The sequence below is a fragment of the Oncorhynchus mykiss genome, chromosome 27 (genome assembly GCF_013265735.2).
Source record: "Oncorhynchus mykiss isolate Arlee chromosome 27, USDA_OmykA_1.1, whole genome shotgun sequence".
Lineage (NCBI taxonomy): Eukaryota > Metazoa > Chordata > Actinopteri > Salmoniformes > Salmonidae > Oncorhynchus > Oncorhynchus mykiss.
Genome location: NC_048591.1, coordinates 19,150,001 through 19,177,357, shown reverse-complemented (window position 1 = coordinate 19,177,357; position 27,357 = coordinate 19,150,001). Strand labels below are relative to the sequence as shown.

The 27,357-nt window shown below is 45.0% G+C and overlaps 1 long non-coding RNA gene across 1 annotated transcript in view; it reads left to right on the top strand.

The window, feature by feature from the left end:
• The first annotated feature begins 16,855 nt into the window (after positions 1 to 16,855).
• LOC110507692 overlaps positions 16,856 to 27,357 on the top strand; it is a 24,373-nt gene continuing 13,871 nt past the window's right edge. The window contains exon 1 of the long non-coding RNA XR_002471168.2: positions 16,856 to 18,571. This is a non-coding gene — a long non-coding RNA (uncharacterized LOC110507692). The remainder of the gene's footprint in view (positions 18,572 to 27,357) is intronic.

The window sequence follows — 27,357 nt, the reverse complement described above, 5'->3', positions numbered from 1 at the left end:
CAAACACAGTATGTGTTCAGCATAGGAACTGTAAACAATGTACAAAAAAATGTAGTACAGCATGATAACCAACCTCATTCATTCAATGTAGTGCAGTAAATGGATGGCTTAGAGTTACAAATGTTTATGCAATACTATGCAGTCATACATATTTTACAGTACATTACTGTAATACTAAAATAGTCATTAGATAGTTGCATACCTGTTCTCATTTCTGAAGGTTCGAATTATGGACGCCACTGTAAATCGACTCAAGTTGGGCTGGACTCTCAGTCCAGCCTCTCTCATGGTCAAACCGTGGTTGATCACATGACCAACAAGTGTTGCCCTAATCTCATCAGAGATGGCTATCCTTCCTTCTCTTCTTTGCCCTTGTCCTCTTCTTCATCTTCCTCTCCCTCATACTCCTCTTGCTCTCTGTCCATTGTTGGCATCCATTGTTCAAAACAGGTAATCTGACCTATGACCTATTTATAGGCCTATACTACAGTAAAGCAGTGATTGGTTAGTGATCAGTTAAGCTATTAGTGTTTGAAGATGTTTGCACATGTGAGGAGTGTGTGTGGTGAATAAGTGTAGCATTTTGATTGGTTGTGTTTGGAAAAGGAAAGCAAGTCCCTTCCTGTTAGATTTTTGTGTTTTAGGTAGAGAATTGTGTGTAGTGTTTTGAAAAAAAGTGTTTTATGCAATTGACAACTGAGTCAAAGGCTGAGAAATAGCTTATGGTTTTGGATATTTGGTCTGTAGGTTTGCACTTTAAGTGAGAGGTTTCAAAAATCGTGTGACATGAAAATATTTTGTGTGTAAGCAGTTGGAAAAAACTGTAAAACAATGGGCTACATCAAGTAATGCAAATGGTTATTCACCCTAACCCTCCAAGCATGAATGTGAGACAAGACGGCCTACATTTTTTAGAGCTCATTTGCTCATAGCACTAAAATATCCTTGTCTGACATGTTTTGCATGTGTGTGTGTATGCGTGTGTGTGTGTGTGTGTGTGTGTGTGTGTGTGTGTGTGTGTGTGTGTGTGTGTGTGTGTGTGTGTGTGTGTGTGTGTGTGTGTGTGTGTGTGTGTGTGTGTGTGTGTGTGTGTGTGTGTGTGTGTGTGTGTGTGTGTGTGTGTGTGTGTGTGTGTGTGTGTGTGTGAGTGTGTGTGTGTGTGTGTGTGTGTGTGTATGCATGTGTGTGTGCGTGCATGAGGAGTGCAGTCATTTATCCAGATCCACTGACACGTTTCACACGTACAGAACAGTACATGGAAGTAGCGTATCTAAAAAAAAAAAACATGATTGTCAAAACCTGAGTCACTTCAGTTGAAGAACATTCTAGAATATTTTTGGAATCTAGAGGGGAATTTCCCCGCAGTAATGTTCAATGCTTTGCAGCTATACTATAGTTCGTTATACTGTACTACTGGTATTTATATTCTTACAATTCTTTATGTATTCTTAGAATCCTGAGAATCCAAGTTGTTTATCTTTAAGAGGCTATCTGGCATGTCTTAGCGATGATTCACGACCCAAGAGATCTCGTCAGCAGCATACGCCGTACGGTTGAGCTGGCTACAGTATATATATACCCTGTGCCTTGCCACTGTGGCGTGCTGTGCTGACTGTTGCAGCCCTGTCCTGACCTGACCAGAACAATGGCCTGGACGCCACTTGTACAGTATACCCCATGGAACTTTCCACTGTTGACTTCACCTCACACCATCTAACAGTACAGCTGGGGAGAGGGATCAGAGGGAGGAATCCGTACTGTGTGTGTGTGTGTGTGTGTGTGTGTGTGTGTGTGTGTGTGTGTGTGTGTGTGCGTGCGTGCGTGCGTGTACGTGTGTGTGTTTGTCAGTGGTGGCTGCTGATTGGCTGAATACCTGGTGCACGAGGTTGTCGGAGTTGTCAACAAAGCATCATGACAGAAATATGGTGCCAAGTTTTCAAACTAAGGGTATTTTTTTTTAAGATACAGTATATAAAGCGATCTGTGTATATGAACAACTGAATAAATACACCTATTTCACTTTTGCATGTCAAAAACTGAATGACCACTGCTGCACATGCTGCAACTGTTTTGAACATATTCAATTATACTATTGAGAATGACCAGCCAGCTCAAGAAAGAATGAGTGCACCAGGGAGAACACAAGAAGCATGCAGATGCAATAGGCCTAAACACATTCTCTAACTGGGGATAGCTAGCTAACAAATGTCACAAAGCATGATGGGCTAGCCAGTTAACTTTCATTTTGAAATAACTTAATCATTCCGAGTTAGTCGGATATTAGTTTTGATGGAGACGCAAGGAGTCAGGAAGCAGATGCAGTTGGTGAGTTTAATAATAACGAACATGGAGCGATACAAAACAAGAGGAGCGTCTGGACATGAAAACCAATACTTCCTGATGAGTGAGGGTACAGAAGTGTGAGATAAAGGGGAAGTAATCAAGGTGGTGATGAAATCCAGGTGTGCATGATGATGGGGTGCAGGTGTCCGTAATGATGGTTGCCAAGTGTGAGTAATGATTGATTGCCAGTACCAGTGGTTAGTAAACCAGCGACACCAGCTAGCTATAGCTAGCTAGCTGCTTATCATAGGTAAATAACTGGTTCATTTGACCCAAAAATCTACCAAACTATTTCTCAATTTTGCTCAAAATTACGGGAGCTGGTTCATTCATTTCGTCATACTCTGTGATAAACACAGTTTTATGCTGTTTTAGTCCACACAGCATGTCGCCCTGTCACCTACAGCAGAACCTGATGAACAACATGTGGGAAAAAAATAAGCCACCATCATGCTTTTTTTGTCCTACCAGATCCTCAATGAGAAGGTTCTAGCTAGTGTATCCCTCTTTCCTTCAAATCTTGCTAGATGTAGATGTCTGGTTGATCAGGTCCCAGGCTTCCATGACTGTTATGATTATTTATTTACAAGTTAATTACAATTAGCTTTTTGCTTTAGCGCCACCTGTACCAGATCTAGTCTCACGTGCGGAAGTCAGCCTTTTGGCGCGAGAGACATATTGGGAGGGAGATTGGAGCAGACCTAGTGTTGAATGCACATTTGAGCAACCCAGGACAGTCTATCTACTTTGTGCTGTTATAATTTATGCTAGCAGTTCCCCCTCATAGCAAGTAGCTGGCAAAACAATCCAAGCAATGTTCACAAGGCCCTATGCCCAATGTCCTATGCGCCCAGGACAAAGCTATGGATTTTATACATCTGTCTGTGTGACTTAAACAACGTATCAGAGGTCAGAGGTCATCTTAGAGGCAGTCATGGTTAACATCATGTCACCCTTTTCACTACACTGTGAACTACTTTTGACTAGATAGTGCACTATAAAGGGAATAGGGTGCTATTTGGGACGCATCGTCAGAGGACACAAAGTTAAGACTAGTCAGTCACATGTCCCAGCCAGGGACTCTGGAGTGGAGTGGAGTAACATGGAATTTAATTTAAGTTGTTTACTGGTTGTGTTTCAGTCAGAGAATGGCATGTGCTGCATGGGACTGTTTTAGCCAATTATCCCTGAGTGGATTGGAGTGCCATTGTGGCGGTCATGGCAGTTATGTCCTTTTCCATAGACGGGTTGTTGGTAGGAGGAATAGTTCAACAAACTTGTGTGACAATGTTACGTCCCAAATGGCACCCTACTCCCTACATAGTGAACTAGTTTTGACCAGAGCTCTATGGGCCCTGATCAAAAGTACTGCACAAAAAATGTTGATGCGGGCGATGCGTAGTCAGTGAACTGTAAAGCAGTGCTGAGTCGATGCATCCCTTAGGGGGAAACACGTGGTCTCCTACTGAGAACCACTAACGTCTGAAGAATACAGCATTGTCCTCACTCCTTTCCTAAAACACCCCTGCTGCCTAGTTATAGCACTTTGAACCCGGGCCACGAACACAGTGTAGCTTGGGCAGGGAGAGGAGGAGGGAGGGAGGAGGGAGGCAACAGAACAGCTGGCCTGATTTTGAAAGTGCATTTTTCAGCTTCCTTCAACCAGCCGACATGCCGTGCACTGGCCCTTTAAATCTCTGTTAAGTGTCATCTTGCACGCACCCGACTGCTGAGTCATTGGGTTCAGGCTGATTTTGTAACCTCCGCCCAGCGGGGCTCCTCATTGGCTCTGGTCTCCACACAGCGGTCCGCGTGGTTGGCTGCCAGCACCACTAATCAGTTACTTTTTTTCCAGAGGCAGCTCTTATTAAAGGGACAGTAGCGAAATGATTGAACCACTCCCCCCTATATTACTTAATGACTGACTGAGTGACTGAATATCTTACTGATGGACTGAAAGGCTGGACAGCTGGCTGGCTGACTGACTGACTGACTGACTGGTTGGCTGGCTTGTTGACTGGCTGACCGACTGTCACTAACTAATTGGCTGACTGGCTGGCTGACTCTGACTGACTAACGGACTGGCTGACTAACTGACTGAGACTGTGTCAGGGCCACTGGGCCACAGGGGTGGGGTCACAACACTGTCCGCAGATGAGGAAGACAAGAAAAAAGCCCTATTTCGAGAGAAAGAGAATGAGTGAGATAGGGGCTAGAGAGAAAGAGAGAGTGAGGAGGGGCTACAGAAAGAGACATATAGTGAGATGGAGAGAGATATGGAAGACAAGTGCTATAGAGAGATCTAGAGAGAGAGAGAGAGAGATAAGAGGGATGCACTCACTCTCATTGTTATGTTGTATCAACAAATCAGTAAATCTTGTGGAAGCCCAGAAAGAAAAGGCGGAAAAGCACTGAGCCCTCAGCAAATTGTGCAATGTGACTCAGGGTAATGCCTCCCTCATGACTAGCCTCTGACGCCCTGGAAGTGTACCTACCACCTATTCTCTGTAATAGTCACCTGATAACTACTTAACCTAGATCCGACCCTGTAATAGTCACCTGGTAACTACGTAACCTAGATACGTCCTTGTGATAGTCATCTGATAACTACATTACCTAGATACAACCCTGTAATAGTCATCTGATAACTACATTACCTAGATACAACCCTGTAATAGTCATCTGATAACTACATTACCTAGATACAACCCTGTAATAGTCATCTGATAACTACATTACCTAGATACAACCCTGTAAGTCAACGTCACCTGGTAACTACATTACCTAGATATAACCCTGTCTATAACTACGTAACCTATATTCAACCCTGTAATAGGTACCTGGTAACTACATTACCTAGATACGACCCCTGTAATAGGGACCTGGTAACTACATTACCTAGATACAACCCTATAATAGGGACCTGGTAACTACATTACCTAGCTATAACCCTGTAATAGTCACCTGATAACTACATTACCTAGCTAAAACCCTGTAATAGTCACCTGATAACTACATTACCTAGCTACAACCCTGTAATAGTCACCAGATAACTACGTAACCTAGATACAACCCTGTAATAGTCACCTGGTAACTACATAACCTACATACAACCCTGTAATAGTCATCTGGTAACTACATTACCTAGATACAACCCTGTAATAGTCACCTGATAACTACATTACCTTGATACAACCCTGTAATAGTCACCTGATAACTACGTAACCTAGATACGACCCTGTAATAGTTACCTGGTAACTACATTACCTAGATACAACCCTGTAATAGTCACCAGATAACTACGTAACCTAGATACAACCCTGTAATAGTCACCTGGTAACTACATAACCTACATACAACCCTGTAATAGTCATCTGGTAACCAGTTAATCTTGGTACGACGCTGTAATAGTCCTCTGGTAACTACATAACCTAGATACGACCCAATAATAGGCATCTGGTAACTACAGTACATAACCTTGGTATGACTCTGTCATAGTCCTCTGTTAACTACATAACCTAGACACGAGCCTGTAATAGTCCTATTTAAGGATACATAGTACATGTAAATGCAGATGCAGATTCTACTGTACACCATAAAAAGACCAACCAACAAGACCAACCACTCCCTGCTGTTCTCTAATACTGTGTATGGATGGATAATGTCTTCATCATAACATGCTACCACTATTACCTTATTTCCTCTCAACTCTGCCACCCCATGACCTTGCTCTCACTCATCCATAGAGGAAAGGTGCCCTCCTTTTCCCTCCTATTGCTCTGTTTCCTAGATCAGTGTGGACTCCATGGGGTGAGGAAAGAGGAATGAGACATTGTATCTGTGGTTGAAAGGGATCCAAGCTGTTGCTTGCCTAGCAGAGGTGCTGATTGATTCCTGGAATATATTTAACGAGGGGGATAAATGTTGAGAGAGAGAGAGAGAGAGAGAGAGAGAGAGAGAGAGAGAGAGAGAGAGAGATGTAGAGAGAGAGAGAGAAGTAGCAGCTCCAAGTACAGTATCCACAGCCTGGATGTACTATATTAGGCTGGTGCAGTCAGAGTTGAAGGCTGCTGTGTTCCTGAGCTGAGCTTTGAGAGCTTATTAAGGACACATACAGCCACATAGGAAGCTCTAATGCAACGTTTCCATCCCACTGAATATGGTTCATGTCATACAGCATAACACAGCAGGAATCCCCCCACTGACTATGATATAAAACTCTCATAAGAGAAGGCCAGGACCATGTCATGCTTTATTCAGTATGGTGACTCAGCCAATGACTGTATAAGGAAGAAACTCAGCCAAGTTGGAGGCGGTTCAATGGAATCACCACTAGAATCCTAATGGAAGGTGACGGGGCAGGCAACAGTGTCTGGGAGACAGAGAGATGGAGAGAAAGAGATGACTTGTCAATAAGATGGACATACATAGCCATACTTCTTCATTAGATGTCCAGTTACACAAAACAGCATTGTGGTCCAACAAAGCAACGTATTTACTGAGTTTTGGAGACATGGTGTGGAACAATCATCACACTCACATAGCATAATTGTTTTAGGGCAAAGAAGTTAACAATATCCTCACCGTTTTCTTCCAGTCTTCTTCTATTCAGCACCTGCAGTTTCTAAACTAGCTCTGTTGTTCCTGCCTCGTGCCTCCTGTCTCCAATCATGGAGCCGGCGTCGCAGCACATAGCTAGCATGCCTGAAGTAACAACACGCAGGAGAGGAGCATCTCTGAAGAGAGAAATCAACCAGGTCCATGAATTTCAATGTGGCACATGGAGGTTCATGACTTATTCAAGCTAGCTAGTGGGTAGCTTAGCTTAGCTTCCATGCTATTCCTAGACTACAAGTCCCCTGAATCTCAATGCTGATCCACAGGATCCCAAGTTATTCAAGCCAGTGGTTAACTTAGCTTAGTTTAGCTTCCAGGGTATTCCTAAACTACAAGGCTGGGATGTGTTGTTGTCTCACCTAGCTATCTTAAAACTAAACATTTTAGCCATTTAGCAGACACTCTCATCCAGAGCGACTTACAATTAGTGCATTTAATGTAAGGCCCATGAATTTCAATGGCGATCTGGAAGATCATAAGTTATTGAAGTTAGATGTGAGCTTCCAGGCCAGGATATTATTCCTAGACTACAGCTCTCTATGGGTAGCAGTTGGTGCAATCCACTGCACCACAAGAATATGAGTGCAGGAGTGTGAGATGCGGAGGGATTTGGAAATGGGACACCCTGTTCTGACCATGTCTGTTTCCCAAATGGCACCCTATTCCCTACACAATGCTCTTATGTGTGTGTGTGTGTGTGTGTGTGTGTGTGTGTGTGTGTGTGTGTGTGTGTGTTAGGAAGCACCCTCCCCAGATCACTCTTTAGTCTAAGCCCCACAGGGACCAACCACTTTTGGGAGGAATGGAATGGTGCACACACACATGCACATACTGTACATACACACACACACACACAGCTCATTCCTGCCCTGCTTTACACACACATACACACACATAAAACTCACACACACATGCACATACTATACATACACACACACACACACACACACACACACACACACACACACAGCTCATTCCTGCCCTGCTTTACACACACATACACACACATAAAACGCACACACACATGCACATACTGTACATACACACACATAAAACGCACACACACATGCACATACTGTACATACACACATGAGTTCCCTGAATTCCTATCGGACCTTGTAGTCATAGCAGATACAGTGCCTTGCGAAAGTATTCGGCCCCCTTTAACTTTGCGACCTTTTGCCACATTTCAGGCTTCAAACATAAAGATATAAAACTGTATTTTTTGTGAGGAATCAACAACAAGTGGGACACAGTCATGAAGTGGAACGACATTTATTGGATATTTCAAACTTTTTTAACAAATCAAAAACGGAAAAATTGGGCGCGCCACCTTTTGCTGCGATTACAGCTGTAAGTCGCTTGGGGTATGTCTCTATCAGTTTTGCACATCGAGAGACTGACATTTTTTCCCATTCCTCCTTGCAAAACAGCTCGAGCTCAGTGAGGTTGGATGGAGAGCATTTGTGAACAGCAGTTTTCAGTTCTTTCCACAGATTCTCGATTGGATTCAGGTCTGGACTTTGACTTGGCCATTCTAACACCTGGATATGTTTATTTTTGAACCATTCCATTGTAGATTTTGCTTTATGTTTTGGATCATTGTCTTGTTGGAAGACAAATCTCCGTCCCAGTCTCAGGTCTTTTGCAGACTCCATCAGGTTTTCTTCCAGAATGGTCCTGCATTTGGCTCCATCCATCTTCCCATCAATTTTAACCATCTTCCCTGTCCCTGCTGAAGAAAAGCAGGCCCAAACCATGATGCTGCCACCACCATGTTTGACAGTGGGGATGGTGTGTTCAGCTGTGTTGCTTTTACGCCAAACATAACGTTTTGCATTGTTGCCAAAAAGTTACATTTTGGTTTCATCTGACCAGAGCACCTTCTTCCACATGTTTGGTGTGTCTCCCAGGTGGCTTGTGGCAAACTTTAAACAACACTTTTTATGGATATCTTTAAGAAATGGCTTTCTTCTTGCCACTCTTCCATAAAGGCCAGATTTGTGCAAAATACGACTGATTGTTGTCCTATGGACAGAGTCTCCCACCTCAGCTGTAGATCTCTGCAGTTCATCCAGAGTGATCATGGGCCTCTTGGCTGCATCTCTGATCAGTCTTCTCCTTGTATGAGCTGAAAGTTTAGAGGGACGGCCAGGTCTTGGTAGATTTGCAGTGGTCTGATACTCCTTCCATTTCAATATTATCGCTTGCACAGTGCTCCTTGGGATGTTTAAAGCTTGGGAAATCTTTTTGTATCCAAATCCGGCTTTAAACTTCTTCACAACAGTATCTCGGACCTGCCTGGTGTGTTCCTTGTTCTTCATGATGCTCTCTGCGCTTTTAACGGACCTCTGAGACTATCACAGTGCAGGTGCATTTATACGGAGACTTGATTACACACAGGTGGATTGTATTTATCATCATTAGTCATTTAGGTCAACATTGGATCATTCAGAGATCCTCACTGAACTTCTGGAGAGAGTTTGCTGCACTGAAAGTAAAGGGGCTGAATAATTTTGCACGCCCAATTTTTCCGTTTTTGATTTGTTAAAAAAGTTTGAAATATCCAATAAATGTCGTTCCACTTCATGATTGTGTCCCACTTGTTGTTGATTCTTCACAAAAAAATACAGTTTTATATCTTTATGTTTGAAGCCTGAAATGTGGAAAAAGGTCGCAAAGTTCAAGGGGGCCGAATACTTTCGCAAGGCACTGTAATATTCTAATCTTTGGTGACTTTAATATTCACATGGAAAAGTCCACAGACCCACTCCAAAAGGCTTTCGGAGCCATCATCGACTCAGTGGGTTTTGTCCAACATGTCTCTGGACCCACTCACTGTCACAGTCATACGCTGGACCTAGTTTTGTCCCATGGAATGAATGTTGTGGATCTTAATGTTTTTCCTCATAATCCTGGACTATCGGACCACCATTTTATTACGTTTGCAATTGCAACAAATAATCTGCTCAGACCCCAACCAAGGATCATCAAAAGTCATGCTATAAATTCACAGACAACACAAAGATTCCTTGATGTCCTTCCAGATTCCCTCTGTCTAGCCAAGGACGCCAGAGGACAAAAATCAGTTAACCACCTAACTGAGGAACTCAATTTAACCTTGCGCAATACCCTAGATGCAGTTGCACCCCTAAAAACTAAAAACATTTCTCATAAGAAACTAGCTCCCTGGTACACAGAAAATACCCGAGCTCTGAAGCAAGCTTCCAGAAAATTGGAACGGAAATGGCGCCACACCAAACTGGAAGTCTTCCGACTAGCTTGGAAAGACAGTACTGTGCAGTACCGAAGAGCCCTTACTGCTGCTCGATCATCCTATTTTTCTAACTTAATTGAGGAAAATAAGAACAATCCGAAATTCCTTTTTGATACTGTCGCAAAGCTAACCAAAAAGCAGCATTCCCCAAGAGAGGATGACTTTCACTTTAGCAGTGATAAATTCATGAACTTCTTTGAGGAAAAGATTATGATTATTAGAAAGCAAATTACGGACTCCTCCTTAAATCTGCGTATTCCTTCAAAGCTCAGTTGTCCTGAGTCTGCACAACTCTGCCAGGACCTAGGATCAAGAGAGACGCTCAAGTGTTTTAGTACTATATCTCTTGACACAATGATGAAAATAATCATGGCCTCTAAACCTTCAAGCTGCATACTGGACCCTATTCCAACTAAACTACTGAAAGAGCTGCTTCCTGTGCTTGGCCCTTCTATGTTGAACATAATAAACGGCTCTCTATCCACCAGATGTGTACCAAACTCACTAAAAGTGGCAGTAATAAAGCCTCTCTTGAAAAAGCCAAACCTTGACCCAGAAAATATAAAAAACTATCGGCCTATATCGAATCTTCCATTCCTCTCAAACATTTTTGAAAAGGCTGTTGCGCAACAACTCACTGCCTTCCTGAAGACAAACAATGTATACGAAATGCTTCAGTCTGGTTTTAGACCCCATCATAGCACTGAGACGGCACTTGTGAAGGTGGTAAATTACATTTTAATGGCATCGGACCGAGGCTCTGCATCTGTCCTCGTGCTCCTAGACCTTAGTGCTGCTTTTGATACCATCGATCACCACATTCTTTTGGAGAGATTGGAAACCCAAATTGGTCTACACGGACAAGTTCTGGACTGGTTTAGATCTTATCTGTCGGAAAGATATCAGTTTGTCTCTGTGAATGGTTTGTCCTCTGACAAATCAACTGTAAATTTCGGTGTTCCTCAAGGTTCCGTTTTAGGACCACCATTGTTTTCACTATATATTTTACCTCTTGGGGATGTTATTCGAAAACATAATGTTAACTTTCACTGCTATGCAGATGACACACAGCTGTACATTTCAATGAAACATGGTGAAGCCCCAAAATTGCCCTTGCTAGAAGCATGTGTTTCAGACATAAGGAAGTGGATGGCTGCAAACGTTCTACTTTTAAACTCGGACAAAACAGAGATGCTTGTTCTAGGTCCCAAGAAACAAAGAGATCTTCTGTTGAATCTGACAATTAATCTTAATGGTTGTACAGTCGTCTCAAATAAAACTGTGAAGGACCTCGGCGTTACTCTGGACCCTGATCTCTCTTTTGAAGAACATATCAAGACCATTTCAAGGACAGCTTTTTTCCATCTACGTAACATTGCAAAAATCAGAAACTTTCTGTCCAAAAATGATGCAGAAAAATTAATCCATGCTTTTGTCACTTCTAGGTTAGACTACTGCAATGCTCTACTTTCCGGCTACCCGGATAAAGCACTAAATAAACTTCAGTTAGTGCTAAATACGGCTGCTAGAATCCTGACTAGAACCAACAAATTTGATCATATTACTCCAGTGCTAGCCTCTCTACACTGGCTTCCTGTCAAAGCAAGGGATGATTTCAAGGTTTTACTGCTAACCTACAAAGCATTACATGGGCTTGCTCCTACCTATCTCTCTGATTTGGTCCTGCCGTACATACCTACACGTACGCTACGGTCACAAGACGCAGGCCTCCTAATTGTCCCTAGAATTTCTAAGCAAACAGCTGGAGGCAGGGCTTTCTCCTATAGAGCTCCATTTTTTGGAACGGTCTGCCTACCCATGTCAGAGACGCAAACTCGGTCTCAACCTTCAAGTCTCTACTGAAGACTCATCTCTTCAGTGGGTCATGTGATTGAGTGTAGTCTGGCCCAGGAGTGGGAAGGTGAACGGAAAGGCTCTGGAGCAACGAACTGCCCTTGCTGTCTCTGCCTGGCCGGTTCCCCTCTTTCAACTGGGATTCTCTGCCTCTAACCCTATTACAGGATCTGAGTTACTGGCTTACTGGGGCTCTCTCATGCCGTCCCTGGAGGGGGTGCGTCACCTGAGTGGGTTGATTCACTGATGTGGTCATCCTGTCTGGGTTGGCGCCCCCCCCCCCCCCCCGTGGCGGAGGTCTTTGTGGGCTATACTCAGCCTTGTCTCAGGATGGTAAGTTGGTGGTTGAAGATATCCCTCTAGTGGTGTGGGGGCTGTGCTTTGGCAAAGTGGGTGGGGTTATATCCTTCCTGTTTGGCCCTGTCCGGGGGTGTCCTCGGATGGGGCCACAGTGTCTCCTGACCCATCCTGTCTCAGCCTCCAGTATTTATGCTGCAGTAGTTTATGTGTCGGGGGGCTAGGGTCAGTTTGTTATATCTGGAGTACTTCTCCTGTCCTATTCGGTGTCCTGTGTGAATCTAAGTGTGCGTTCTCTAATTCTCTCCTTCTCTCTTTCTTTCTCTCTCTCGGAGGACCTGAGCCCTAGGACCATGCACCAGGACTACCTGACATGATGACTCCTTGCTGTCCCCAGTCCACCTGGCCGTGCTGCTGCTCCAGTTTCAACTGTTCTGCCTTATTATTATTCGACCATGCTGGTCATTTATGAACATTTGAACATCTTGGCCATGTTCTGTTATAATCTCCACCCGGCACAGCCAGAAGAGGACTGGCCATCCCACATATGCTCTCTCTAATTCTCTCTTTCTTTCTCTCTCTCGGAGGACCTGAGCCCTAGGACCATGCCCCAGGAATACCTGACATGATGACTCCTTGCTGTCCCCAGTCCACCTGACTGTGCTGCTGCTCCAGTTTCAACTGTTCTGCCTTATTATTATTCGACCATGCTGGTCATTTATGAACATTTTAACATCTTGGCCATGTTCTGTTATAATCTCCACCCGGCACAGCCAGAAGAGGACTGGCCACCCCACATAGCCTGGTTCCTCTCTAGGTTTCTTCCTAGGTTTTGGCCTTTCTAGGGAGTTTTTCCTAGCCACCGTGCTTCTACACCTGCATTGCTTGCTGTTTGGGGTTTTAGGCTGGGTTTCTGTACAGCACTTTGAGATATCAGCTGATGTACGAAGGGCTATATAAATAAATTTGATTTGATAAAACCACACACACATGCACATACTGTACACACACACACACACACAGCTCATTCCTGCCCTGCTTTACACACACATACACACACATACAACGCACACACACATGCACATACTGTACATACACACACACACACACACACACACACACACACACACACACACACACACACACACACACACACACACACAGCTCATTCCTGTCCTGCTTTGCAAATCATCCACCTAACTGAGGCTAAGGAATTAAAGCTGTGTCACTGTGCTGAGACTGATGCCTTGCTTCTCATATTACTGCCTTTTTGATATGTGCAACAAGAAAGGGGTTGACAGGCCAGTGCCTATCATCTGACTGCAAGGCAACTCTGCAGCGAACCTGAAAGGGGTGATATAAGGCTGTTTAAACTACTGCCTTATTCTGATTCCAGCCCCCAAGACACAAACACACACACTCTTACACATGCAAGCAGGAGTGCACACACATGGATGTACACACGCACGTAGGCACACAAACACACTTATGCAACCTCAAGCCTCATGCTCACACTCGCACAAGTATACACACACATTCTCTCTCACTCTTTCGCTCTCTCACTCTCTCAGAGAAATCTTCATAAAAAATACATGAGGTAGAAAATACACTCATGTTCTGCCTCTCCCCATGCATGCTAAGGTTTGAGGAGATGTTAGATATCTTCAATTATGTATCATCAGCCAGAGACGATTAGTATCAAAATCTGCCTTCTAGCTGATGTAATGAGCAAACCATATTCTATATTTTTTTATGTAAACTCAGCAAAAAAAGAAACGTCCTCTCACTGTCAACTGCATTTATTTTCAGCAAACTTAACATGTGTAAATATTTGTATGAACATAACAAGATTCAACAACTGAGACATAAACTGAACAAGTTCCAAAGACATGTGACTAACAGAAATGGAATAATGTGTCCCTGAACAAAGGGGGGGTCAAAATCAAAAGTGACAGTCAGTGGCCATCAGCTTCAATAAGTACTGCAGTGGATCTCCTCCTCATGGACTGCACCAGATGTTCCAGTTCTTGCTGTGAGATGTTACCTCACTCTTCCACCAAGGCAACTGCAAGTTCCCAGACATTTCTGGGGGGAAAGGACCTAGCCCTCACCCTCCGATCCAACAGGTCCCAGACGAGCTCAATGGGATTGAGATCTGGGCTCTTCAATGGCCATGGCAGAACACTGACATTCCTGTCTTGCATGAAATCCCGCACAGAACAAGCAGTATGGCTGGTGGCATTGTCATGCTGTAGGGTCATGTCAGGATGAGCCTGCAGGAAGGGTACCACATGAGGGAGGAGGATGTCTTCCCTGTAACAAACAGCATTGAGATTGCCTGCAATGACAACAAGCTCAGTACGACGATGCTGTGATACACCGCCCCAGACCATGACGGACCCTCCACCTCAAAATCGATCCCACTCCAGAGTACAGGCCTCGGTGTAACACTCATTCCTTCAACGATAAATGCCAATCAGTCCAGCCTCTCTCAGCCTATTGCGGACAGTCTGAGCACTGATGGAGGGATTGTGCATTCCTGGTGTAACTCAGGCAGTTGTTGTTGCTATCCTGTATCTGTCCCGCAGGTGTGATTTTCGGATGTACCGATCCTGTGCAGCGCTGTCTTAGGCGTCTCACAGTACGGATATTACAATTTATTGCCCTGGCCACATCTGCAGTCCTCATGCCTCCTTGCAACATGTTATCGCAAAATGAGCAGGGACCCTGGGCATCTTTCTTTTGGTGTTTTTCAGAGTCAGTAGAGCGGCCTCTTTAGTGTCCTAAGTTTTCATAACTGTGACGTGAATTGCCTACCGTCTGTAAGCTGTTAGTGTCTTAATGACCGTTCCACGGGTGCATGTTCATTAATTGTTTATGGTTCATTGAACAAGCACGGGAAACAGTGTTTAAACCCTTTACAATGAAGAACTGTGGTGTTATTTGGATTTTAAGAATTATCTTTGAAAGACAGGGTTCTGAAAAAGGGACATTTCTACGATATAATAATCAGATATTTTTTTATCAGTTTATCTTTTTAAACTTTTGGGTTGCTGCGTGCTATAATTGACAAGTGAATGTTGAGGTAATGGAAAGTTTGAAATGTAGAATTCCACTGTTTTTCCACTGAGCCCCACTGACCTCGTACTACTCTCACAACCTCAGGAGCGTATGTTGAAAAACACTGTATATGCAAAGAGATTTTATTGGGGTGACTGGGTTAATTGGGGTGACTGGGTTTATTGGGGTGACTGGGTTAATTGGGGTGCCTGGGTTTATTGGGGTGACGTTTTCCTGTTTTTCTTCCTGAGTGGAATAGCACAATAAGGAGTAGAAGTACAGATATTGATTACTTATCGGCCTCAGCATAGATGATATAGGTATGAAGACATACAATGACAAACAGGGCTGTCTATTTAAGGGTGACGTAAGACAGCTATGGCAAAGGAATGCCTTGCTTTGTTACATAATACAGCAAATGTACTTAGCAGACACCCTTTAGAGGGTGCAGCTATTTTACTCACATTGGAGAAACATCTGTGATATAGACAGAGTCTATGTCCCAAATGGAACTCTGTTCTCTGTAGAGTGCACAAAAGTAGGCCTAATGCACTATGTAGGGAATAGGGTGCTACAGTATTTGCGACGCACACAGTCATTACTCAGGGGTGGTGTCGACAACAGAGATTAATCTTCCCTTTGAGAACATTACCACAGTTTTGTGTTATTACAATGTAATAATCTAATAATTAAATAATGTAATAATGCAATATCAGAACAACATCTCAATCCTCTTCTCACCTTTCTCATCTCCTCTCCACCTCTTTCTTCTCCTCCTCTCTCCTTTCTCACTCCTCCTCTCCTCCTCCTCCTCTCTCCTTTCTCATCTCCTCTCCACCTCTCTCTTCCTCCTCTTCTCTCCTTTCTCATCTCCTCTCCACCTTTTTCTTCTCCTACTCCTCTCCTCCTCCTCCTCCTCTCTCCATTCTCATCTCATCTCCACCTCTCTCTTCTCCTCCTCTCCTCCTCTCTCCTTTCTCCTCTCATCTCCTCTTCTCCTATGCAATTATGTCTAAATGAGAGAAGAGGAAAGGAAACCACCTTATATAGTATACTACTAGAGATGCTGTAACCTCCTTGCAACACACACAGAGTCCTGCTCTAGATTTTGAATGAAACCTGTTTTAACTAGAAAAGTTCACAGTACTCAACTACTTTACACAACCCTAACTATTGGTAAAACGCCTCTCCTCTATGCCACTCTTATTGGTAGGCATTTCTTGTTCACGCCTCCTTGCCCATAGTCATCCCCCTCAACATTTGTGAGAGCACCTGTCAATCAGGGTGCATAAGCGGTGGGAGTCGTCAGTGTTCTTTGACGTTGGAGTTTGATTGGCCAGCTGTTTCTATTGGCGTCACTGCGCCGCCAGCTGATCGCAGTGAGAAGCCGGTTTGAAGGGAGTTGAGCTAGAAAGAACCAAGACGCGGCGATAGAGCAACTTGCTGTTTGGGGAACCGCTAGGAAACTGGGAAGTGAAACTGGGGCGGTATCTTCGTTTTTACGGATTAAGTTACAATGTAGCGCGTCCTAATAGATACAAGAGTGGAAGCTGAATAGTTGTACGTGTATTTTAAACTAGAGCTATAATAGATGCGTTTCGTCCATTACTAGAACTGTCAGATTTGATTGAGAGAGTTAAGGTGTGGCTGTCTTCAAAACGTTTTTTTTTCTTCTTCAAGGCTTTCCTCTGAACTAAATGCTTATAATAATAAAGCTTGACATATTTACAATGAGAAGTAGCTTAGCTGATCGATTTTCAACAATAATGGCGCATTTGAAAAAGGAAGCATTCGATTATACGACCTACAGTGCCACCTCGACAAGGATAATGTGCATTATTCTAAACATTACCGATGGAGTCTATTCTGCTATTATTTGGATGATTATAACAAGTATTTAATAATCGTGTAGGTTAATTCGCTGTATAATGTTTTGAAATGGACGTAGCAACTTTACAGTCGTATCGCATTCTACATATGAAAGGCTAATCAACGGACCTGTGGGGGAGTAGGCCTAGTTGGTGATTATAGAGCTATTCTCGCACGATAATCGATTTTTTAAAAAATATTTAGATTTTTTTCCCTTTATGATCAATGGCGATACTTGTAACTAGTCTACTGCCATTTTGAGTCCCACCGAGGAAATAAATTAATCTTACCTACAGAAACAAGTAAGTGCGTCAATATTAATTTAAAAACGTTTAAATGTCTTTATGAGTGTGGAATAACCTTAACTGAATATAATCAAGTAATCTAGATAGGCTGCAATTAAGAGATAAAATAGAGCGTCAAATGAACCCGGATGATTATATGCCTACTGAGAATATTGCCATAACTGTTACTAATGAAGCAAATTGAATGTTACAAATTATGTAATTAAATAGTTGACTTGCAGTTCCATTTGGACTATATGTAGTCCGCTGGTCTGTAGGCGGTGCAATAATTACCATAATACTTAATTCAATACATCAGTGAATTGAATATTAGATTTATGAGTTATTTCAAAGGACATCTCATATAGGCTAAACGTTAAATGGATTGGATTATGGACACTTCTATTGCGTGCATTCGTGTCCTATAGAGTCTACGGGCGTGCCCATCAATTAGCCTACTTGTGAAGAAGAATGGGGCCAGAGGGGCCAGAATAAGATTCGGTCATATTTTTCAAAAATATGTAAAATATCAAGATCATTCCTGTACTGTAAAAACGTGTTAAAATACCTATTCATAGATCTGATGTTTGACTTATTAACTTTTAGCATTTAGTAGTAGGGTAGACTAAATACATAATGAATTTAACCTTACTCATATCTTTTCATTATTTAGTTACAGTAAATCCCTGTAATTTGCTTTAATTTGATTTAAAGGAGAGAATTGCAGAGCGAATTCCTCAAGGCCCCACCCTTTACAGCAAAACATGGATGTGGATCACAATTTCCCCCAGAAGTTTCTTGTTTCCCTTTTTCCTCTCTCTAACTTTACGTTGCCAAGTGTGTAACCATAGGCCCTGCTTTAAGTGGAGAGAACCTGTAACCTTCCATATACACTGGCTGGCAACCCCCTAAAGATCAAGCCGCAGGATCTTCATTCAAACTCCAATGAGTCTCCCTTCCTTTGATCAAGGTAAGATATGAACAGTCTGACCTCATTATTGAATGAAATAAGTAGTCTATGATAGGCCTTGCTCTTTTAAATTAACTTTTTCCATTATTAACTTTTTTTTTTCTGTGGAATTCTGTGGCAGGGATTATGTAAGTATAGGAACAAGTATTTACAAGCTCTCCAACTCATGCTTATGCAATCACAGTTTGAGGATTTCAACACTCAGAGGAGAGCTGTTAGTTAAAATGTGACAGCTCATCAAAGAAAGCTGCACGCCACTCTAAAGATTTGTCCCTATGTCATCTTTTATTCACTCAATAACTGTTAAATGCACCTGAAATTCCTCAAATCCTCAAAGCCTATCAATTTCATTCAACAATGCTCCCTTGCACACATAATATCCCGAGCACTATTCCATTCCACCACCACCAGACAATTGATTTATTCTGAATTGCAGTCAAGACCTCGTTGGATTCATCTTTTCCCTGAAGCCTCTTAGGCAAACAGCCTGCGGAATAGAATGGTGAATTCTTATCCATTTCTGTTGGGCAGTGACTCGTCTCTTCTTGGGTGTGACTTTGATGCTTCATCCTTATTCACTGGGGGTGGATGAGTTCTTAAGGCCTATAGCTGGTTTACTGGCTGGCTGCAATAAATTGACCAGGCAGGCTACTTGGATGAGTTGCAAGCGGCAAGAGTCAGGCAGTAGTCTCCTTTTTGGTTTCCCTTACACCTTCTAGTTTGATATCTCTGGAGTTTGAAAGACTGTTTTGTCACAAAAGCAAGACCTCAGCCTCCCAAGTTCCTCAGGGCCACTTCCTCCACCCCCCCCCCCCCCCCCCCCCCTCCGCCCTCCCCAGAGAACGCTTGGACAGCAATTATCAGCTGTTTGGAAATTAATTGTGTAACTTCTAGCCTAGAAAAACTAACAGCCACAGGCCATAGTCGATTGGCTCCATCCAAACTATCGGAATGCCACATTTTAACACTTAGTCCTTGAACCATTTTTGGATAATTACATGGAAATGATGACAGTGACAGCTAAGTTAACGCCCCATTGTAACCTAAGAGGGTTCAATGGTGTAACTGGAGTACAGTTGAACGTACATGGTTTATCGTACATGACATGTAGCCTACTGTCTCTCTATCTGAGGGACTCTATTGTGCGTCTAATGACAATGAAAGGATTCTGTATGAATGAATGGTGCACTAAGACCTAGTTGGAGGATCTGAGATGGGTGCCTCCATAGGAACGGTTACAGTGACGTCTGATTTAACCTACCTGTGATACCTCAGTTGTAAATCACATGAGATAACATTGATTGGGTGATGACCGAGGGGGTGTGGCTTTATGGATGGAGGGGGTGTGGCTCACAATCTAATTGAATTAAAAAGGAATGGACCACAACCCAGATAAGATTCTTATTATTTATTACTAAATCCAATGGATCACATCAAAGTCTTCGTAAAAGGGACCTTTTTATTTACAGCTACAGAGACGACACCCTCAAGACTGTAAACAACATAGCATCTTTCCATCTCTGGCTGCATGTTTGTTCTGTGTCCTGATTGGCTAGCCACATAACACTGACCTGGCTGTGTGTTTGTTCTGTGTCCTGATTGTCTAGCCACATCACACTGACCTGGCTGTGTGTGTGTGTGTGTGTGTGTGTGTGTGGTTAGCGAGCGGTGTCTTTATCTCCACATGACTGGATTAGATTAAAACAGATTTCCACAAAGCCGCTCCCCAGAATGACACACAGAACGACAGACAGACAGACAGCCAGCCGGATAGGCAGACAGACAGCCAGCCAGCCAGCGGATAGGCAGACTGGCAGGCCAAGTGGACGGACGGACCGGCAGGCAATCAGGCAGGCAGGCAGACAGACAGCCAGCCAGCCAGCCGGATAGGCAGACTGGCAGGCCAAGTGGATGGACGGCTGGACCGGCAGGCAATCAGGCAGACAGACGGATAGGCAGACAGACAGACAGACAGACGGACAGGCAGACAGATGGATTGTATGGGCGTATATGAACAGAGAGATTGGGAGAGGGAGGATATGATGAAAGAGAAGAATAATTGTAATTCAAGGTCTTTCTTTGCAGTCCTGTGCTCCCTCTGCCCTACTCCCGTCAAATTATTGTAGTCATAGCATAAGTTGTGACGATATGTGTGTGTGTTTGTGTGTGTTTGAACATTTGTAAGGTAAGTGTGTATGCGACATAACATTCTCGTTAGTCCTAGAAATCATCCACTCCCTCACATGAAAGTTATTCAACCATTCTGATCTATTAATAAAATAATAATTCATTTCATTACATTAAAAGTACATACATTCAAGTGCAGCTTAAATTGGATTTAACCACTGGATTACTTACATTGATCCTATCCTCTGAAAGAAAACCAAACAGTTTAATTTCACCAGAAGCCAATATTACTCTAGTTTTGACATTAGCATGCTAATGCAGCTCTTATTGAGTAGCATAGTTGGGCTGTTCTGGATTGCACATTGACAGTTATTGATGGGCTATCAGAGTATTCCCAGTGGGTGAGGAACTGCAGTGGAAATCCGCATTCTAGAATGAGGTTGCATGTTTCAGACAGGGCCACACCCTATGGCTATAGATGTATACACTGCATTGCACATCAGAGTGCACACTTTACTTTACACTCTAATTGTAAATGGGTTCTTTCTTGGTTTGTTACAATTAATCCCCATGTAACCAAAAACTATACCTAGGGAATAATTATTTTATAACACTCGTTTTAGTTTTGACAAAATTCCAAACACTTAGGTGAGCGTGGAACCAGATCAGATGAGGATTCACAAGCTGTTAGTTGCCTTCTTTTGAAATGGCATTCTACTGAGAAGTTAGCAACAGACATTGAGTGGGCTGAGTGGGTTCTACTTAGTAGGTGCTGTGCTGGTGTGTATCAGACAGACATGGGCTCTGTGTGTAGGAAGGCAGACATTGAGTGGGCTGAGTGGGTTCTACTTAGTAGGTGCTGTGCTGGTGTGTATCAGACAGACATGGGCTCTGTGTGTGGGACTGTGTGTAGGAAGGCAGACATTGAGTGGGCTGAGTGGGTTCTACTTAGTAGGTGCTGTGCTGGTGTGTATCAGACAGACATGGGCTCTGTGTGTGGGACTGTGTGTAGGAAGGCAGACATTGAGTGGGCTGAGTGGGTTCTACTTAGTAGGTGCTGTGCTGGTGTGTATCCGACAGACATGGGCTCTGTGTGTGGGACTGTGTGTAGGAAGGCAGACATTGTCAGTCTGTAATCTCAATAATAACAGACAGACTTTAAAAACCCATACAGCAGATGTTGATTTGAGATCCCAGTACTCCCATATTTTCAAGACCAGTTCTCTATGAGCCTCAATTCTATATTGAAGAGTCCAGCCTATTTGGTGCTTGGATCAATTCACTTGTGACTCAAGGCTGAGTTCAGACCCCTTATCTCTAAGGGCTGGGACTGGGATTGAGTCTTGTGCTCTTAACGGCCTTGGGGTCTAGTCCCACTCTCCTCAGGGCTTAGGCTGGGACTGGCTCTAGTCCTCATAGTGCCTTGGTCAAGTTTGGACTGACAGTTAACAGTTTACAGCTCAGCTAATTTAACTTCCATTGGTTCCATTTAATCTCCATGTTAAACAAGCACTAGGAAATTAACCCTTAAAGCATTTCCAGTACCACCAAGGAATAGCCAGAATTGGTAGGTAACAGTAAAGCTAGCAGTGCCAATTCAGCATGAACTAGTCCCATCCAGATATTGAAAACCCTGGGTGCGTCCAAATTGGCATCCTATTCCTTATATAGTGCACTACTTTTGACCAGAGCACCTGGTCAAAAATAGTGCACTATATAGGGAATAGGGTACCATTTCCCCTGTGATGGAAGGAGTACATGGCAGGAGGGATGCTGTGTCATTGTGTAATCTCCTGTTGATTAAATGGACTGCCACAGGTTTTGTTTTTCCCACAGCCCTGTAAGTGACCTAGTTAAAGATCCAGTGCTATTGTGACTAGCCGTATTTCAGTCTCCCTATACGTAGTTGTACATGGTGAGGAAGGTAGACATACATACACACCAGTGGAAGCTGCTGAGGGGAGGACGGCTCATAATAATGGCTGGAATGGACTAAATGGAATGGCATCAAACATATAGAAACCATGTGTTTGACACCATTCCACTGATTCCACTCCAGCTATTACCAGGAGCCCGTCGTCCCCAAGTAAGGTGCCACCAACGTCCTGTGATGCATACATACATACAGGTAGACATACATTGGCCAACCTACTGTATGCATACACACAAGGTGGAAAAGTGAAAAGCGAGAGGTAGAATGAAAGCTAGAGAGCAAGAGAGGGGGACAGACAGTGAGCGAGATAGAGGAACAGGGTGGGTCTGGAAGAGGTGGGGCCTGCGCGTGTGTGCTGTCTGTGTGTGCTCTGTGTTCAGACAGCGTGTACGTTCGGGGCCTCAGCAGACTGAATGGAATTTATACCATATGTACCAGGCATCCCAGGAATGCACCCCAGGCCCAAAGAGCTGACCAACGGAAAGAGAGGAGGGAGGGAGAGAGAGAGAGAGACAGAGAGAGAGAGAGAGACAGAGAGAGACAGAGAGAGAGAGAGAGACAGAGAGAGAGAGAGAGACAGAGAGAGAGTGGGAGAGTTTGAGAGTGGGAGTGTTTGAAAGAGAGATCCATCCATTCTGCAGGAACAAACCTGTTGAGTGCAAGTCCTCCTGTTAGGGGAAAATTCTGCATATTTTGCAAAATGGCTGCTTGCTGTGGACACATCTGTTTAACATGGTTGTATCTCTGGACCCTATGGGCCCTGGTCAAAGGTAGTGCACTATAAAGGAATAGGGTGTCATTTGGGACAGATTCCATATGCAACGATAAAGATGACTACACAGATTTTGTCAGAAACATTAGTTGACTATAGTTCTCAGAGAATCTATGATTTCTCGACTGTAACACTTTTTCTCTCTGAAAGACTACTGTTCATTTGTTAGCAATTACTAAGCAATGAGCTGCTTTGTTCTTTTTTATGACGTCCATATCATGTCTGGTGTTCTTTCTACTGCTCCGTTGTCTGTGGCATGGCAACTACATTCATGTGGTAACTGACACTATGTTGAACATGCTTCATATAGTAATTGAGGTTATCAGATACATGCTAATGCTATAACTGGTCTATGTACGAGCTGATCAGGGAGGAGAGAGACAGAACACTTTGGCATTATGGCAGCCAGTGTTGCGCAAAGAATGTCAATGTGATCTGTGGTTGGATAAGAGCCTCTCTCTGTGTGTGTGTGTGAGAGAAAAAGAAAAAAAAAAGCGTGTGCCTATGCCTGTTGGAAAGAGAAGGTGAACTGATTTGAGCATGTGTATGTGTAAATTGAGTGAGACAGCAAGAGTGAAAAGACATTTATGTCTGTTATGTGTGTGTGTCCAGCATTTCATCAGCTGCAGGCTGCCACATTGTAACGGTTTTCTAGGTGTGAAGGAGAGTCGGACCAAAATGCGGCGTGTAGATTGCGATCCATGTTTATTGTGACTATAGCAACACGAATCTAAATACAAACAGTGCAAAATAATAAATGTAATGAAAACCGAAAACAGCCTAAACTGGTGCAAACTAACACTAAGGACAATCACCCACAAACACACAGTGAAACCCAGGCTACCTAAATATGGTTCCCAATCAGAGACAATGACTAACACCTGCCTCTGATTGAGAACCATATCAGGCCGGACATAGAAATAGACAAACAAGACATCCAACATAGAATGCCCACCCAGTTCACGTCCTGACCAACACTAAAACAAGGAAAACACACACGAACGATGGTCAGAACGTGACAGTACCCCCCCTCCAAGGTGCGGACTCCGGACGCACAACTTAAACCTATGGGGGAGGGTGTGGGTGGGCATCTGTCCGCGGTGGCGGCTCTGGCGCTGGACGTGGACCCCACTCCATAACAGTTTTAGTCCACCTCCTTAGCGTCCCTAGATAGGTGACCCTTCTTAATGACAGCTCGGGACAGAGGGTCAGCTCGAGACAGAGGGGCAGCTCGGGACAGAAGTAGCTCGGGACTGATGGGTAGCACAGCACTGAGAGGAAGCTCAGGCAGGTAGTTAGATCCGGCAGATCCTGGCTGGCTGGCGGTTCTGGCAGATCCTGGCTGACTGGCAGATCTGGAAGAGTCTGGTCGACTGGCAGATCTGGAAGAGTCTGGTCGACTGGCAGATCTGGAAGAGTCTGGTCGACTGGCAGATCTGGAAGAGTCTGGTCGACTGGCAGATCTGGAAGAGTCTGGTCGACTGGCAGATCTGGAAGAGTCTGGTCGACTGGCAGATCTGGAAGAGTCTGGTCGACTGGCAGATCTGGAAGAGTCTGGTCGACTGGCAGATCTGGAAGAGTCTGGTCGACTGGCAGATCTGGAAGAGTCTGGTCGACTGGCAGATCTGGAAGAGTCTGGTCGACTGGCAGATCTGGAAGAGTCTGGTCGACTGGCAGATCTGGAAGAGTCTGGTCGACTGGCAGATCTGGAAGAGTCTGGTCGACTGGCAGATCTGGAAGAGTCTGGTCGACTGGCAGATCTGGAAGAGTCTGGTCGACTGGCAGATCTGGAAGAGTCTGGTCGACTGGCAGATCTGGAAGAGTCTGGTCGACTGGCAGATCTGGAAGAGTCTGGTCGACTGGCAGATCTGGAAGAGTCTGGTCGACTGGCAGATCTGGAAGAGTCTGGTCGACTGGCAGATCTGGAAGAGTCTGGTCGACTGGCAGATCTGGAAGAGTCTGGTCGACTGGCAGATCTGGAAGAGTCTGGTCGACTGGCAGATCTGGAAGAGTCTGGTCGACTGGCAGATCTGGAAGAGTCTGGTCGACTGGCAGATCTGGAAGAGTCTGGTCGACTGGCAGATCTGGAAGAGTCTGGTCGACTGGCAGATCTGGCTGCTCCATGCTGACTGGCTGCTCCATGATGACTGGCAGCTCTGGCTGCTCCATGCTGACTGGCTGCTCCATGCTGACTGGCAGCTCTGGCTGCTCCATGCTGACTGGCTGCTCCATGCTGACTGGCAGCTCTGGCTGCTCCATGCTGACAGGCTGCTCCATGCTGACTGGCAGCTCTGGCTGCTCCATGCTGACTGGCTGCTCCATGCTGACTGGCGGCCCTGGCTGCTCCATGCTGACTGGCGGCCCTGGCTGCTCCATGCTGACTGGCGGCCCTGGCTGCTCCATGCTAACTGGCAGCTCCTTGCAGACTAGCAGCTCTGGCGGCTCCTTGCAGACTGGCAGCTTTGGCGGCATCCTGCAGACAGGCAGCTCTGGCGGCTCCTTGCAGACTGGCAGCTCCTTGCAGACTGGCAGCTCTATGCAGACTGGCAGCTCCTTGCAGACTGGCAGCTCCTTGCAGACTGGCAGCTCCTTGCAGACTGGCAGCTCCTTGCAGACTGGCAGTTCTGAACAGGCGGGAGACTCCGGCAGCGCTGTAGAGGAGGAAGGCTCTAACAGCGCTAGACAGGCGGGAGACTCCAACAGCGCTGGAGAGGAGGAGGGCTCCGACAGCGCTGGACAGGCGAGGCGCACTGTAGGCCTGATGCGTGGTGCTGGCACTGGTGGTACTGGGCCGAGGACACGCACAGGAAGCCTGGTGCGGGGAGCTGCTACCGGAGGGCTGGGGTGTGGAGGTGGTACTGGAAAAACCGGACCGTGCAGGCGCACTGGAGCTCTTGAGCACCGAGCCTGCCCAACCTTACCTGGTTGAATGCTCACGGTCGCCCTGCCAGTGCGGCGAGGTGGAATAGCCCGCACTGGGCTATGCAGGCGAACCGGAGACACCGAGCGCAAGGCTGGTGCCATGTAAGCCGGCCCAAGGAGACGCACTGGGGACCAGCTGCGTAGAGCCGGCTTCATGGCATTAGGCTCGACGCTCAATCTAGCCCGGCCAACACGTGGAGCTGGAATATACCGCACCGGGCTATGCACCCGCACTGGAGACACCGTGCGCACCACTGCATAACACGGTGCCTGTCCGGTCTCTCTAGCCCCCCGGTAAGCACAGGGAGTCTGCCCAGGTCTCCTACCTGGCGTAGCCATACTCCCTGTTAGCCCCCCCCCAAGAAATTTTTGGGGCTGCTTCTCAGGCTTCCATCCGCTACGTCGTGCTGCCTCCTCATATCTGCGCCTCTCCGCTTTCGCCGCCTCCAGTTCTTCTTTGGGGCGGCGATATTCTCCTGGCTGAGCCCAGGGTCCTCTTCCTTCTAATTCGTCCTCCCATGTCCATACCTCCTCTTTGGGCTGCTCCTTTGGGCGGCTACACTCCCCTGGTTTAGCCCAGGGTCCTCTCCCGTCGAGGATTTCCTCCCATGTCCAGAAATCCTTATTGCGCGTCTCCTCGCGCTGCTCCTGCCTGTTGACACGCTGCTTGGTCCTTTTGTGGTGGGTGATTCTGTAACGGTTTTCTAGGTGTGAAGGAGAGTCGGACCAAAATGCGGCGTGTAGATTGCGATCCATGTTTATTGTGACTATAGCAACACGAATCTAAATACAAACAGTGCAAAATAATAAATGTAATGAAAACCGAAAACAGCCTAAACTGGTGCAAACTAACACTAAGGACAATCACCCACAAACACACAGTGAAACCCAGGCTACCTAAATATGGTTCCCAATCAGAGACAATGACTAACACCTGCCTCTGATTGAGAACCATATCAGGCCGGACATAGAAATAGACAAACAAGACATCCAACATAGAATGCCCACCCAGTTCACGTCCTGACCAACACT